At 41.5% G+C, this 16,631-nt stretch overlaps 1 long non-coding RNA gene across 1 annotated transcript in view; it reads right to left on the bottom strand.

Moving 5' to 3' along the window:
- Window positions 1-2,641: 2,641 nt before the first annotated feature.
- The window catches only part of LOC148393087 (uncharacterized), a 38,600-nt gene continuing 24,610 nt past the window's right edge, over window positions 2,642-16,631 (bottom strand). The window contains exons 2-3 of the long non-coding RNA XR_015860482.1: window positions 3,074-3,182; window positions 2,642-2,985 (exon numbers count right to left, since the gene is read on the bottom strand). This is a non-coding gene — a long non-coding RNA (uncharacterized LOC148393087). The remainder of the gene's footprint in view (window positions 2,986-3,073; window positions 3,183-16,631) is intronic.

The raw sequence follows: 16,631 nt of genomic DNA, 5'->3' as shown, positions 1-16,631 counted from the left end.
TGAAATTGGGATTATAAGAAAAAAAATTGCAATATCTCACTGTTATTAAAAGGAAAGACAATTTAGAGTTTGGGCATTTTAACAAGAAACATTGAGATGACACTCATGATTTTGATTTTGCAGGCCACATAAAATGATGTGGCAGGCCGGATCTGGACCCCAGGCCTTGAGTTTGACACCTGTTTTCACTTTTAGTCCCAACACTGAAAGAGGTTCCAGTCTTGTGACTGTGTAAACTGACTTTTGTCCCCATAGAGTAATGACCACACACACACACACGTTAATCTTTCATCCAATGACCTTTATCGAGACATATTTTCCCTTCTTGAGGTAAGACAGATAAAATATTAAAAACCTGATTTCAAAACACTATTACAAGAAAAATGTGTAAATTTTAAACTCTCAAGTGTTCATAGTTCCGCTCCAGTCCCCAACCCCCACCGCCCATCTAGTGCTCCGAGGTGGCTAAAACAAATGAACTACTTTCCAACGCCAGATGACCCAGATTTGGCCAAGAAGAAGAGTGATGGGGCATGTACGTGATCCCAGCTACAAGCGCTGTGGGGGGAGTGAGCCTTTTGAAACATGGACATCCTCATTCAGCCTTTAAAGGTGTGCCGAGGTCTTGGACAAATAGACTTGACTGGTCTCCGTCACCCCGCGCCCCAGTTTTCCTGCTCTCGCCAGTCCGTTAATGACATATTCTGCATTAACTGTTCCCACATGCTGCTGAAATTTTAAGTAATGCACCTGTAATTCTTTGTTAATATTCTACATGCAGGTTTAGGGTCAACCTTTGAGAGCGGTCACAGTTTGATACTTGTTTTTTTTTTTGTTCACACCTGCTTACACTTTTACAGTGACTGCTTTAACTTTAACAGCTCTAAGGAGGTTGTGTAATGTGGCCACATAATCTGTAATAATGCCCACATAAAAGCACAGAGTTTAACTCGGAGGCCATTTCCCCGTGTAATCATTTCCCTCCGTCCGATCTCGTTCGTAGAGAAACAGTGACAGAAGCGGAACATTTATTTTAAATCTAAAATATATTAAGCGGCTCTCATTATTTTATACTACAAGTGTATTTGTAGTGGAGACTGGCAGACTTTTTATTTGCAATATATGGGAAATAAAAGGCACCAAAAAGAGAATGACAGAAAGTTCAGACAGGGGACAAGCAAGAGTTTAAAAGAATTGCTTTTAGTGGTGGATCGGCATTGCAGGAATTTTTTCATTTCCTGTTCCTCAATAATTCTGCGCTAGTTAGGTTCTTGGACACAATCCTGCCCTGTACCTCCTGTGATCATCTCAATCCATCGGACAGATGGGGGGAAACATGCTTTAATCCGTTATCAGTGCTCAATGACACGGTGGCCATGTGCCTGGCCTGACTGGTATCAGACAAAGTGAGAGGCAGCTGGACTTCAGGATGTGATGTCACAGACTAGGGCGAGCCCCCTTTACCCACCCACTCATGCACACACCTGCCAAAGAGGTGACTAGCCGATCCTTCAGGCGCTTTATGAGCTCCTGGTGATAAACAGCAACCATTAGGCCGTTTTTACAGGGCAAATAAAGAAAGCAGTCAAATAAGAAGCAGAACCAAGTGAGTGGTAAGTGCTTTAGAGTGGGGGCGTTGACTTCCAGCCCTGCAGGCCTGCGGAGCTGGAGGTATTCCCTTTTTAAGCCGCCACACTCCCCAATGCACGTCCATCACGGCTCAGATAAATCACCTTCCTCGGCAGGTGCTGACCTGTTGTTTATTCGTAAACGTCTGAAGGACAGACCAGGGGGAGGAGTTAAAGCATAAGGTAGATTTTGAAGTCCCTCAGGGAGGCGCCTGGAGAATGAGCATCACTAAACCGGCAGGAACTAGTCTTGAAAGAGGAGAAACTACTCAATTGCTTTGTTTTTTTTTTCACATGAAACATCTCTTTGCTCTTTTCTAGTATTATGGCAATGAAACTTGGGGAAGAACAAAAAAAAACAATCTCCAACGAGTTCATCAAATGGATCGCATGAATGAAGCTGATTTCAAGCTGATTGCCATGAGCGTCTTTTGGGGGAAAGCCATGGAAAGTCTGACTATTTTATCTGCGCGATAAGTTACACGACTTCGGTGTGACTTCAATCTCCCAAACAATGTGAGCCTGAAAGACTTCAAAATATCAAATGGCTTAGCACAACATAATCGCCATGTCACAATCCAACAATTACCCACAGCCTCTTCAAAAGATAAATCAACCTTAACGTTTTTCAATTAAAATAATGATTGTCTAAAAATGTAGACATTTGATTTCTGATCACCTTTGCCTCGACGATGTGTTGGCAAAACAACATTAGCTTGAAAGGGCCGTGCAAAATATATCAGTATCAAATGATGTCATCTATCCAAGATGAGATTGAGCTCCATCAATTAGAATTTGCGGTGGAGCAGAAAATAGCTGTAAAATGGGGGAATGTGCAAGAAAATCCCAAATAGTCATATGGGCCCTCCGAAGAAAACTATGACGATGAGAAAAAAGAAAAAAGTTACAGAAGGAAATCAGTCATTTATGATTTGTAAACTGTGATTGAGGGTGCAGGCATCGTAATCTCTGGCTAAAATCTCTTTACTGTCGCATCAGTGAAACCTGTAAAGTTGATATTCTCATAGGCTATAATTTGGAAGCGATATTATCAGCGCGGGGTATCAGCACGTCATCCTGAGCCAAATGATGAATCCGTTAAAATGACTCATTACCTTGCTCAAATCCGGTTTATCGCCTTGATCTGCCTCGAGAAGCGGCATCTCAACAGAAAACTTCCTCTCAGGTCATTCCTGCTGACAGCTCAAATCATGTCACTTATTGCGCAAGTGTTGAGGCTTGACAGGCAGGGGTAATAAGCCAGAGAGAGTTGAGTTGTCACCCACGGGTGCTGCCTCAGGGGAGTGAGTTCTCGTGAGCATCTTTGGATTCCTGCACCATAATGTAACTCTTTGTTCTGCAGAAATGAGAAATATGTTCATGCTTGACGTGTTCTTGTAATAGAAGGGTAATGAGTGTCAAAGCGCCGCGGCCATTCCAAATACCTTTCGGCATCCTGTTCTTTGCTTTGGTGTCAAAGGCACGCAGGTGTAGCTAGCTGCAACTGTCTCACTTTACAATTCGTGATTTATGTCATTGGTGAGCCTTGACGTGCTGGAAACATAAATAATACTTATTAGTCATTTATACAACCAGTTTATTTTTTTTGTCAAGACATGTATGTACGTAACATTATGTTGGAATTCGGGGGATAATAAATGTCATTAGGATATAATTCATTGTATTAAGTCGTGTGGTTCATTGGAACAATGAGTCAATGTGTGGGGATGATTGATTGAGTGATTCACGATTGAAGAATTACATAAGTATGCCAGCAAGCCTTTGTTCCATAAAATTTAGAACACGCAAACCCATCTTTCCTTCTTGTTGTTGTTGTTGTTTTTATCTAGCCTATTTAAGGGAGGCGGGCCACATTCTACAATGCTAAGTGCTGTTAATCCTGGCCCGAGGCCTCAGACAACAGAAATACCAATTTGCGGCTGCCTTAATTACTGGATTTCAAAAACAAACAATAAACCTGCTTTTGATAGAGATGCTGCTGGAAAGCAAACAACCTCTGGGCTTATTGCCATATTATGATGTCTTGGCAAGATTAGTCATAAAAAAAAAAATGGTCATGTGTGGTGTGAAAGTGGCTCAACGTTGAGGTTATGACATGAAAAGTGTGTTAATACTAGTTTACGCAATTCTATTTGATTCGATTTGATTCTTTTCGATCGATTCAATTCGATTCAATTCTATATAGTAAGTATGCTGTGTCACCATAATTCTCATCATAATGGTTCCCCATTTCTTTTAGAAGCTTGAGTTGGTTAAGAGCTAAATGCAGAGATAAATAGTCTGTCTGTTTCACACTCGAGTGATACCTCTTCCCTCACAAAGATGCTCTGTTCTCTCCTGACCACCCGAGTATTGCAGGTCAGCTTTTGATTATATTTTATGAGTCCTAATTGTGACTGACCCGGCCGGCAGGTGGCTTTATTTTATCCCCGGGAAGAGGTTTCTGCTCCTTGAACCTGATTGGAGCATCTCAGCGTGCTGACCTCCACCTTCACAAGACGGTGAGGGACACGTCTCAAGTTCACGCTCCCCTTGGGTGGTACGACTCTCAGTTTACCTCCACCTGTCCACCGGGGTGAGCTTCACCCCGTCACCTCTCGCCCTCCGGCTTCCCGAGCTCCATTTACAGCTCCCGAACAAGCCGTCAGCTTTGTTTACCAACATTGCTTTCAAGTGCTATCATATTATGCTGAGCAATAAAGCTCGGTGATTTTTGCCTTACGTGAGAATATTCATAATCATCCCAGAACAGAGCGACAACACTTTATTCTTTTTTCACACTGCAGCACTCAAGTGGCTGTTCTTCTCTTTACATAGTAACATAAGAATGTGAGTTTAACCCTTTATTAAAGTACAAATTCCCCATTGTTTGTATAACCTCCCGCTGACTCCAGAGTCACATTTGTTGGAAGGCCTCGGTACAGCAGAAAATGGCCGCTGCTTGACCAGGTCCTCTTTGATGCAATAATGAAAACAAATGGCTGTAACGCAATAATATATGGAGGAGCGCTGCAGTTTCAAAGCTGCCGTTGCAAGGAGTTGACGTACAAGCGGGGAAGCGCTAAGCTGTGTTTGTCATCACTCTCGACATTGTATCTCACACAAATGGTTTCCTCGAGCTCTCTTTTGAGTATTTTGTCATCTTAGGGCACAATTAATCACAAAAAGTGCAGTTCCATATGTCTCTGCTGGGCCACTTCTACTGACCCCAGTTGAAGACAGACTACGTTAGTCATATAATTTACTGGTTTCTACTTAAAGGACATGATATGATAGAAAAGTCACTTTTTTCATGCTTTCATAAAAATAGTTCAGTCGCCTCCAAGTGAGTAAATATCCACCCATTTTCCCTTCTGTTTATCTGGTTCAGGGTTGAAGGGTACTCTAATAAGAAATAAATCTTTTATCTGTCATCTGTTTCAGCTAGTCAGCAATTCGAGTGTAAAGTGTTATGCTTCCTAATTTAGGAGCTATTTGGTTTTAAAGTGTGGCAACAATCCAAACCAAATCTCTCCCGAGTGTCATGGTAATATAATATAATATAATATAATATAATATAATATAATATAATATAATATAATATAATATAATATAATATAATATAATATAATATAATATAATATAATATAATATAATATAATAAATAAAAATGTTTTTATTTCCCCAATCCAAATTTTCACTAGACTAGAATTGCCTTTAAACTAAATAACATTTATAGTGCTCTAAATCAGGTTATTAAAACACGTCACAATATATCACTAGCAAAGTGGAAACAAAAAGAAAACTATTCAGGACAGCACATTACCTGCTGTTTACATAGGCAGCAAGTTGTTTTCTACAAGCTCACCTGTTGTTCTCAAGCAAATCAATGAGTCTCTCTGGTAGGATAATAATGTTCCCGCTGGAGAGGAGCTGCTTAATTCACTTTTATCATTTGAGCTTGTCTGGCTTCCAGTCAATCTGGGGTCCAAGAGGTGAAATGAGTTTGGCAACCTCGACTGCAAGGCATGACAAGCGAACACACATCATAGCACAGTTTGCGGAAGAAAGAGAGAGAAAATTGTCCGCACAAGCAAGGAAAGATAGAGTTTCATCAGCACGTTGCTGAAAAACGCACGCTCGTCTTTGGCAGACTTCAAACACTTAATCGGCAATCATTTTTCAATGAGCCCCTGAAGAGCACATTTTAGTGCTCTACCAAACAGTCTGCTGCTTTGTGCTCTCTAATCCCTCACCGTTATGCATCATGGGGAGCCAGGGTGGTTTTCCACGCCGAAGTTCACCCCCAGCTCCAGAGACAGACAGACAAATGTCTCCGCCTCTGCTCCGCAACATCTGTGACCGTCAAGAAACACTCACTTTTTATTGGTAAAGCCCTCAAATTTGCTTTTGTCTTTTGATCTGCAGGCTGGACAAAGTGCAAATGTAACATGAGTCCATAAGCGGCCTTCTCGTCTGCCTTGTTAGGCGCTCTGAAGAGGGTCCACATAGTGAGCCCGGCCTCTTGTGAGACCCCCACCCCAATCATACACACACAGCCGTCTTCTCTTAACCTTGTCTCACTCCCATTTCATCCTTTTGCTTGTGTTCAAGATTTGACACACAGCAATGCGCAAAAAAAAAAAAAAAAAAATCTTCTGCAGGGAAGTCGATATCTAAACAACACTTAACCTGGCCGGTGGAGGAGTGTTTATGTGATGAGAAAATCTCTGGGCTCCGTCTCCGTCTCATTAATGAGAAAAGATGAGCGTTCCCCGCTGCAATTAAGAGTCAATCTCCTGCATTAACTCAGCGCCCCGCGGCCACACACGCAGCACAAAGACAACGGGCCATCCCCTGTCACTCATTTTCCTGGTCTGAGCGGACTCCCGGGACAGATGAAATGAGATGCTCCGTGGTTCTGATATCACCTGCTGAAGAATGGAATGCTGCAAGGATGTGCAACCAAGCGGATCCGACTGGCTTTGACATCATGTTACACTGTCATGTCATCATTTTAGTGAACTTGACAGCCAAATGACTGCAGACATATTGACGGCCCTAAACGTCCAATTAATGATCATTAGGTTGTTATTGAGTTCTGACTCTATTTAAAGTCACCAAAAATACACAAAAACCTGAACCTGAAGCAGCAGGATGGAATTGGAATCATTTTTTTCTTTTAACAACATAAGGAAGTCAGCAAGAATGAGAATGAATTACGTTTTCAAGGAAAAACGATTAAAAAAAAAAAAAAGCCTCGGTTTTAGTCTTTAGAGTCAGTTGGCAAAATGATTTTACTTTTTGAATTAATTTCTAGTGAGCAGGTTTTAATGATTTCAGTCAAAATATATATTTTTTTAAATCTTTTGCCAGACTTTTTTGAACAAGACCACCGCAACACAACACAAAAAATGCATTGCTTCGTCCACCCCATCAAGTGTTTGGTGAGGTTCAAGTCTGTGCGCATGCCGACCTCATCAAAATTTCCCAAAATGCATTTTTCTTTCCGCACTGGGAGAAGTCAGACCGAAAATGTCCTCACTCAAACATTCCTGTTGATACGCCCAAATAGGTTTGAAGGAAATACAGCCACCTATCTCATCTAATATCTAAAAAGCCAACTGGATTTTTTGAGAAGGACTGCAAGAAATTGTAGGCTTGGTCGCGGAGAATCTGCAGTGAGCGTAGACAAACGCACCACTTGGAAAATATCATCGTCTTAGCGGGTGTTATTGTATATGTCATATATTTATGCAAAAAAATCAGACTGGAATAATGAGTGACATATTGTCAAATCTATACCTACAAAGCAGAGTCTTTTTCCATGCAAATGAGAGCTACTCGATAAGGATCTGTTTGATGGGACACATGCGGAATATGAGGCGGTTAATTCCCTCATTAGTATTCCACAGAGCTGATTGGCAAAGAGCGTAGAGAGACAGACGGCGGGCATGTCTGCAAAACCTAATATTGATTTGTTTAATGGTGTCAAAAATCTCAAATCTCCTGTCAGTTGTTTATGAGGCTATTTAGCAAGCCAATAGATGCCCCTCGCTTAATTAATACCTCATTACAGAGATGTGATTATATGCTTGAACCCTAATGGGCTCCCTGAATTTCAAAGCCCAATATAAAATGTGTTTGGACAAACAAATCTGGAGAAAACACGCTATCTGATGGCGCTCGCTGCGTGTGCCGGTTGGAGCTCGTTGATTTATGTTTTTATGTTCCAATCAAGCGAGAATGGAAATATTCCATCCACTGGGTGACTTAATAATTTGGAATATGTATTTCACAGAATGCAACTGATACGCTTAATAGGTTTTGAATATGATATTATTTACATACGGTATATTTTTGAAATTTAATTTAAAAAATGGCTTTGTTTAGTCGGCAATATTGTTGTTAGGGTATGTTTTTGAAATGTAAGTTTGATATAAAAATCGCTTTGTTTAGTAGGCAACATTGCGATATTATTGTTTGACTGGGAAATGCAAGTCGTGGTGTAAACAAACCTTAAAACAGCGTTACATGCTTTAAATGTCAGCTCGCCAGAAGACTGTTGTTTAAAGGCCCATAAAGAGAGTGATAATGGCACAGGTTTAGGAGGACTCAGACAGCCACGGCGACTGTTGTTGTTATTCCCACTGTTCCTCGATGGGCACTAAAGCGGAAAAATGGATCCCCACTTTGGGTTGAAATACGAAGCTTGGCTTATTCTTTTTTTTTTTCAGGTGCCCAGGCATTTGCCTGCATGGTTATGGAGTTAAATGCTCAGCTCCATGGCTTGGCTTCTGCACGGTTCCCCCCTCCATCTCATTCCCCCTGACAGGATTAGCAGGTCTCTAGTGTTAGAAATACATTAAGTGGACCTTTGCAGTCACTTATTATGCCTGATTATGCAGCTGGAATGGGGAAGGTAGGCTCTGTTTGTAGTTAAATAACTTCTCAGATGCTTTTTTTTTTTTTTGCAGCAGCAGCAGCAATCTTCAAAGCGTGAACGGGTCAGTGGCTCAGGCACAAAGCTGAGATTGATTTCCACTCTCCTACTCTTTGTTCCTGTGGTTTAAAGAGGACAGGTTCTTCCAAATTAGTTTGCCGTGTTATTAATGGAACAGCTAATTAAACTCCCATGCAGCAGTGTCATGTCAAAACAATGCAGGCTCCCCAGCAATGCTTTGTATCGGCGAGGTTAATGAAATAGTTAACATATGTTGATGTATAGATTGGATTAAGCTCCATCTGGGCGCTACGCCACTTGAAGAATATATTCTTCAAATACCAGCAGCTGTCTTATTTTCTAGACCGGTATCGTTCTCCTGCCCTCGCAGATTTGGGCAATATAGACCACATCAACATCAATCAAAAGTTGCCCACGTAGCCCGTGTTGACGCCTCGTGTTTTGACAGCTGTGACAAAACAATTTGAGAGTCGGTGAGAAAACAAGTGGACGATTCACAGCGCTCTGAGAAAGTTTCCGTGAGATCTGCATTATAAGTTGGACTGACAGGTTGAAAGGAAAGAAGAAGAAATTCATCCAGAAGTCTTGCAAATCTTGTATCGCTGTGTGAGGATGGAAAGGAAATTAAAGTCCGTGTTAGGGACTAAAAATGAGAAACCTCTCATTGTCCGGCAGTGAAACTCGATTCCGTGTTCCTCTTGCCCGCTTGGTTTGTTTTCCATAATGACTGCACAATTGGCCGCACTGTTATTCATTAATTATATCTCACAATGTAAATGACTTATCATGTTTGGATTGGCTCCAACTGGTGATCAGACTTTTTCGTTCAGGCCTCGTCTAGGAACTGCAGAGAAAATAATGTGGTATTTTTTTCCCCCTGACCGATCCTGAATTGAAAATCAATTCACTTTTCTCGCTGGGGTTCACTGAAAGAAATGGTGTGTTGAGTTGACTCCATTTTATTTCGTTTAATGGCTACACCAAATAAGATCATCTGATAAATTCTTTAAGTAGAGATAAAGTTTGCTTAAAAAATGCATCTGATGACTACTTTGTGCAACCTCTGGCCAAAAATGTAGACGTATAGTCTACTTGAAGAAATATTTTTGAATCTGGATGATTTTATTCCGTGCAACCACTTGACCAAATGAAATCGAGTCAAATCAACTCAATTTTTTTTCTAGAGTAGGTAAATTGAAAAAAAGAAAAAAATCCCCGGGAAACGTAGGAGCAAGTGTGGTGAAATTTGGGAGATTGCGCCGATGAGCGCCGAAAGAATAATTCTGGCAATGTGTATTGGCTATTTTCTACATTTCCATATTATCGGCTTCATAAATTCCCTCATGTGAGATTTAATAGCATTGATAACTCGACCAACTCTGCCTACAGGAAACAATGTTTGGAAATCTGAACAAATCGTAGCAGCCTCAGATGTCGCACTTGGCCATCGGAAGCAAACAGCTGACACAAGTGAGCCCTTATGTCTTATAGTGGGGGTCAGGCACAATGGGGCTCACACATCACACATTCATGAGCACCCAGTAACGCCCCCCCCATCTTGTAGCCAGCCTCGTCCGTCACATCTGGCCCTGCAAGCCCAAGCCGTTTTGCCTCCTCCCATTGAAAATGCACCAGTGGTTCCCATTTAACACCTGTTGGGCCTAATTTCCATTTTCGGGGACGCTGTGGATTTCAAATCATTTATCACTTCCCAAAGTGCTTCCACATGTGCGTTGACTTTCTCAGGGAGCGGGGTTCGTGCCTCCGGCCAACCTTTTCCAAATGTATTAAAATTCAGCTTGGTCCAAAGAAGTTCAGACACTGATGTTTCATTGTGGTGATGTCTGGTAATTATTAGACTAAATTACGGCTTTGGCATGTGACTTGACAGGGTGGACTCTGTGTTTTAAAAGGAGGGATGGGGCAAAGGAGGTAGGGCCGAGGTGGTCTGTCACGCTTTTAAGCCGTTGGCCTCAACGCAGACTGGGATGTCACTCACGCTGAAACAGTTTCGCCACCGTGGAAACACTTGTGTGGTTAGGGACCTTAGAGGGTCCACAGGGGCCCGCTGTGGGGGCGGCTGGGTGAAGGTTGTGTCAAAAGCAGTCTTCACTCTGAAGCTGATGAAATACCAACATGAAAATACCAAATGCAGTCAAGTTGATATTCAAGGTCAGAGTTCGTATTGTAAAACCAGGATTAGATTTAAATGTGGGAAATGATTTGAAGGGAAGTGAAATCAGATTAGGTCTTTTTGGGGTTCTTTGGTCAACAGTCACTAAGCCTTAACGGAGCCACGGTGTGTAATTGGCTGTGACAAAATGGGACAGACGACATGCAATCTACTGGGAAAACATGTAACGTGATTACATTGCGGGGATTTCGGAAAGACCTGATCGTTTCCTCAGTCATAATGTACATTGTCCGTATTGCCGTGAAATAACTGCACATGCATTTTACTCGAGCATTTCTAACAAAAATAGACAAATTGACTAATTGTGTTACGATATTAAATAATGGCGGTCGCAACTTTTTTTTTTAAGTTTCCAAAGACAAAAAAAAAATTTGTTTACAAAGTATATTTTAGGCTAACTAGCTCTTTAAATGGGGATTTTTATGAAACTGTACAGTAAGTGCGCTTAATTAAAGTGGGCTGTGAAAATGTGTGCTAATCAGATACGGTTACTAACAAAGTCCATGAAATTACTAATTAGAATTTCATTAAAAGGTACTGCGTTATCATCTGAGGAAATCGTAACCTTTCAAACGCTTTTAGCGAGGCAGTGTGCCGCTCTAAATGGGCTAACAGAGAGAAAACAGCTGGCTTTTGATGTAATATCTCATTTAGGATTTGGGCTAAATCGGACCATTTAAACATGCCATTGTTTTAGACGTAATTTATCAGGCTAATTAATGACAGTTATTGCCTGGGTTGAGGCGCTGTTGGAACACCGTGTTCCTGCAGGAAAAAGCTCTCAATGCCACACGTTTAGCTTTCACTAGGAAGCATGCTTTCATTTTTTTTTCCTTTTCTGGACTCAGCCTGTTAATGAGCAATCGCATTTCAAAGTGTTGCGTGAAATCGCAATTGATACTTCATCGGCGTGAGTAATGTACGTACTGTAATTGTTGGTAGTTGTGCAACAAATATGCATTTTAAGGAGTGTCGATCGTGTTGGAAGTGGTATAAGTGTGTCATCCGCACGACTGCTTGTGTGATTACTATTTCTCCCATCACTTGGTTAGGAATGGTTGTATTAGCTGGAGGGATCATATGTCAGTGCTCAGGCCTGTTTATCTGAAGGACAGCCACTGGAAGAAAAGACATCTGTTCGACTAATGACTGCCTGATTTAAAAACAACACAGTCCCCTCTTTTCTACACCGAAAGAGAATAACGGGTAAACTGTGGGTGCAGAAAGACGCTTAGATGATAGTTGACTGAGGTAACTGAGTCAGAGGTGAGTACGGGTGAAAAGCGAAAATTAATACTGGGGGGCTTCCCTCGTGTCGAGCAAAGGTGCTGCAGATGTTGAAGTGGAAAAGGAAAGTCGGGTTTCAAAACGGTGTATCTGAGTGTTTCGTAGTATTTCAAGAATCCTTTCGCGGGGACAACGAGTCTCTGCCCTCGAGGCTTCGTAAACTTTTGAAACAGCAACCGTTATGACGACATTCTCAACATGCGTACACATGAAATAACTGCGAGAATTTTTTCTTTTTGCTCATGCATTAAACATTTTCTCCGCATGAGTAACGGTGCAAATATTTTGTGCGAACAAAAGCGGAGTACGCATCTGATTCATAATCATGCTTCATAATGAGCCCACTGATTAGCACCTCCACTTAATGGAGCGTGATGTCAGAGGCCAACCGATGCCGTTAGTCCAACTCGTGGCACGCCCTGCTTTTGTCAAGTGGAAACTAATTTGCACCTTTGCACTGCTCATAGTGAGGCATTAGCTGAAGATTGTCTTAGTACCTGGTAATTAAAGCAGATGGTCAAATGACCCTGTCAGAACTGTTAACTAAGTGGGCCTCTATGTAATCTTAATTCCCTGCTTGTTTGTAAAAAGCCAAGCTGTTCCTTGGACCAATTCCCACCGCTCATCGTTACACACCAGTGTTGTGTTTCCACAGACCTTATTAAAATGCTTGCTGCTTTACAGTAAAAGGACTTGGTGGGGGATATTTAGGTCTGTGACATGCAAGATATGATCTTGAATGACTTTTAATCAAGACTGTTGAAACAAAAACACCTAATCTTTCCAAAACAGCTGCTCAGGTTTAATAAGCCCCCTAAAAAGATTTTTTAATTCAAGACATATGTAAGGAAAATAAAGAGACGCAGCAGAATGAGTGGGCGATAAAATGATCAAGACCACTGCTATGTACTTTACACCTGCACGATCAAGATATTCCAGAAAAATCCATTCCTTTAACAATTGTTCCTCGCTGTCTTAAAAAGCATCATGATTAAAATGCACTCAATATATTTTCAAAAAGTTTAGATTGAAACATGATGATAAAAAGTTGCGCATTAAAAATGTCCAATTTCTCACTTGACATTAAGGTACATAAAGCAGTTTCCAATTATCAGCTTCCTTTATAAAAAATACATTGATCTCCCGTGTGCCGTCATAACATGCTTTGGCAATAAATTCACGAGTCAGGTATTTTTTTTTCTTTTTCAAAAAGGGACATTAACAGGTTCACAACAGGAAAGATGAGTCAAACTAGAGGTGCTCTCTGTTAAGCACAAATGTGTTAACAAAATGGAAAAAGTTTTCAAGGAAAAAAAATGTGTCAATAAAATTGCAATTATACACGTTTTTTTCTGAATAAAAAATAATTTGCTGTCCCACTAAATGACAAACAAGGCTGTGCAGGGAGATGCCTGTGCTGGTTGAGGGAGACAAAATGAGGCTTCAAAACATGAATTATTAGCCCCACTGGGATCTCTTATATTTAGTCGAGCCTGGACAACACCAATTAATACAGCAATTATTATCCTGGCCCCTAGCACAGGGTTGACTAAGCTGGCTTGCCTTCTGACGATTATTGCGTGAGGTGGGGGTGAGGGAGGGAGGGGGGGTTGCTGCCGCAGTGGAGAAGGAGGCATGCTTGAGCAAGATTATTCATCTCCCACTAAACCGCTGCTTTTATGATGCATGGCCAGATAGAGCGAAAAGGATAATTCGAGCTGGAAATTTCAACTCAGCATAACTGCGCCACAATCTCCCTGGATTGATTCGTGTTGGGTGTCATCTTAATGAGGAGTCAACATCCCCCCCACCCCTGTCGCCTGAAATTCCTCCTTCCCTCATTTGCAGGAGCTCGATGACATCATCCTGTATTTTCCAGTGTGACATGCTCTACTTGAACGTCAGGTCAAGCGTCCATTATAGTGCATGAGCAATAGCGCCACCTAGTTTCTGTGCACAGATGACCGAGTGAGTCTGTGATGAGAGGAGATTTGTCATTCCCGGCAAAATATTGCTACTTCTCCAGTCAAATTACCCGCTGTGCTCTATTCTTCCTCATCATCTATTTGGGCAGGGAGCGCTATCTGTCTCTCTGTTCTATTTTTGCATGCTCTCCTGCAGTTTCAGCCCTTGCATGAGCATCTTAAGCACATATGGCCCCTTTTCCCTGCAGCCACTGTAAAATCTGTGATGACAGCCACTGAAAACAACACGGGCGCTTGCATGTTATCTTGACACGGCCATGTTAAGCCCCTCTCGCATGATGCTAAATGGTCGTCATAAACCTTTTAGGATCCGCGCGGCCTAATATGGACTTGTATATAAACATTACGCTGTGTAATACGTTTAGATTAAGCCAGGACACGGCGTACAGTACAGGCAGAGGCAGGTTGCTGTCACGCAGATTTGAAAAGCGACCACTTTATGGAAACAATGTAAGCGGCAAGGTGTTTACGTTGATGTGTGTATTATTCACTGACTGTGACAATTCCCCGTTGGAGATTTTAATGTGATATATTCCTACAAAATAACCATACACTTTCCAAAGCTTTAATGTATTTGCACTTCGCTGAAGGAGCTCTAGACAAAACAATTACAGTCTGCGGGATCTTGTCTAACAAGCTCTCCGAGTACTAAGAATGATTAGATGGCGGGTATTACATGAGGAACCCATCTTTGGATTAGTGATGAACACAATAAATTCTGAAATAAGTGGAGGAATATGAACATCCCCTTCATGGAAGACGCTTAGGTGATTGCTGCCACGAGAGGATTTGTCAGCATAACACAGGATCTCCAACAATATTGTGTGTGTGTGTGTGTGTGTGTGATAGGACACATTCAATGGTGCTGCCTGTTGTTTAACTGGATTTCTCTTCCATGACCACAAGCAACGGGCCATAGGCTCAGTTTCATCATCATCATCATCATCTTACACTGACATAAAAAAATATAGATGGATGCTGTCCTGAAAGACAAGAAACGGGGCAAAAAGGGTGGAGGTAATTGGTACCTGCTGCAAGTGTTTTCCGCAAGGATGGCGTCATTCATTTACAGAGGTGTTGTGTTGCGCCGCCCAACACAAAACTGGCCTCTAACAGGAGGCACTGTCATTGTCACTGCGAGGTGTAGGATAACAGCTCTTGAGCAGGTTGTAATTAGAGTGGCTGAGGTGTAATGAGGGTGCGAAATTCCTTCTCCGGAAGCCAATGCCAAGCTGGACCGGGGTGCTGATGGCACCATGTGGATTGGCATGACGACCAGAGAGGTTCGGGTATCCGTGACATCAGCTTTCGGCCACCTGACGAGGCTCGGCATACTGGAGGAACAACTGCCGTGGTACTCTGGACAGCGCATAGGCTAAATAATATTAGTGACGACTAAATGTTGAAGGCTACTTCTTGTTGGTGTTATAAACTGAGATTGCGGATTGTGCATGGGTGTTAAAAATTGGGAAATAACTAATTGTGCACATAGATGGGCGCAGTTGGAAAGGGTCGTTTGCGCCTTTGTGAGAGCGAACACTGACGACTTACTTCATGGCCAATGAAAACAGTTCCAGACTTATTCTTTTGATTGCTCCTGTTAGGGCTCGCCATAGTTTCCATCTCACTCTGTCCTCTGTCACAGCAGCCACCTGCATGTACTCCCTCACCACATCTATAAAAAAATATTATCTATAAATTAATATTACATGAAAATGCATTGGGGAAAAAAAAATCTCATCTAAACTGGACTGTATCCTAACAGGTGATGTTAATGAAAATAATAATCGTGGAAGAATATTTAATTCTCATCTGGGAAATAAAAAATACTTTTGAGGTGAACTTATTGTGTTGTTCAAATGTTTGTTGATTCTCTAAAAAACATTATGGGGGCCTCCCTGGGTAAATTTTGACTTGTGTTCAAAAAGAAATGAACACACATCCAACGGATACACAACACATGCACAAATGCCTCGTTTTGCACGCTTGGCGAAATGAAACTTCTGTCAGACGCAGATTGAAATTTATATCAGTTTGTCAGGCGCAAGCCAAAAATGATCTTACTGTACATTATTTTGATAAGTTTAGTGCCAGAGATAGAGAAGAAATGGAGAAAGAGGGGAGGAAGGAGCCCCACTCTCCACACAGCCGATAAGAGGAGACGCCAAGATTCCACATTGCTCAGTGCAAAACCTGACTTCTAAAAAAAATACTTTTGGAAAAAGCACATACAATTACCGTCATTTCTCAGAGAAAACAATAGCATCAATCACTTGCCGAGTTTTCTGACAAATCCAGCTGCCTGGCGGGTGAATTTGTTAAACCAGCAACGACAGAACATCTCGATCTTCTCGCAAGCCAAAAAGTGGTTATGGCAACAGCTCCAATTTGTTTCCTTGCAATTTTTTTTTAGTCAATCCCAAAACTATGACCTATAATATATATGAAAAATATAATCATGATTTTACAATCTCTCATATTATTTATTTTTGAATTAAATGCGAATAAAATCCAAATAATCTTTTCATTCTATGTTCCATTTCTTTAAAACGTCACACCTAAAAATAAGTAGG

The sequence above is a fragment of the Syngnathus floridae genome, chromosome 9 (assembly GCF_059516105.1).
Source record: "Syngnathus floridae isolate MCC-2025c chromosome 9, RoL_Sflo_1.0, whole genome shotgun sequence".
Lineage (NCBI taxonomy): Eukaryota > Metazoa > Chordata > Actinopteri > Syngnathiformes > Syngnathidae > Syngnathus > Syngnathus floridae.
This window is presented reverse-complemented; position numbering and strand designations above follow the sequence as displayed.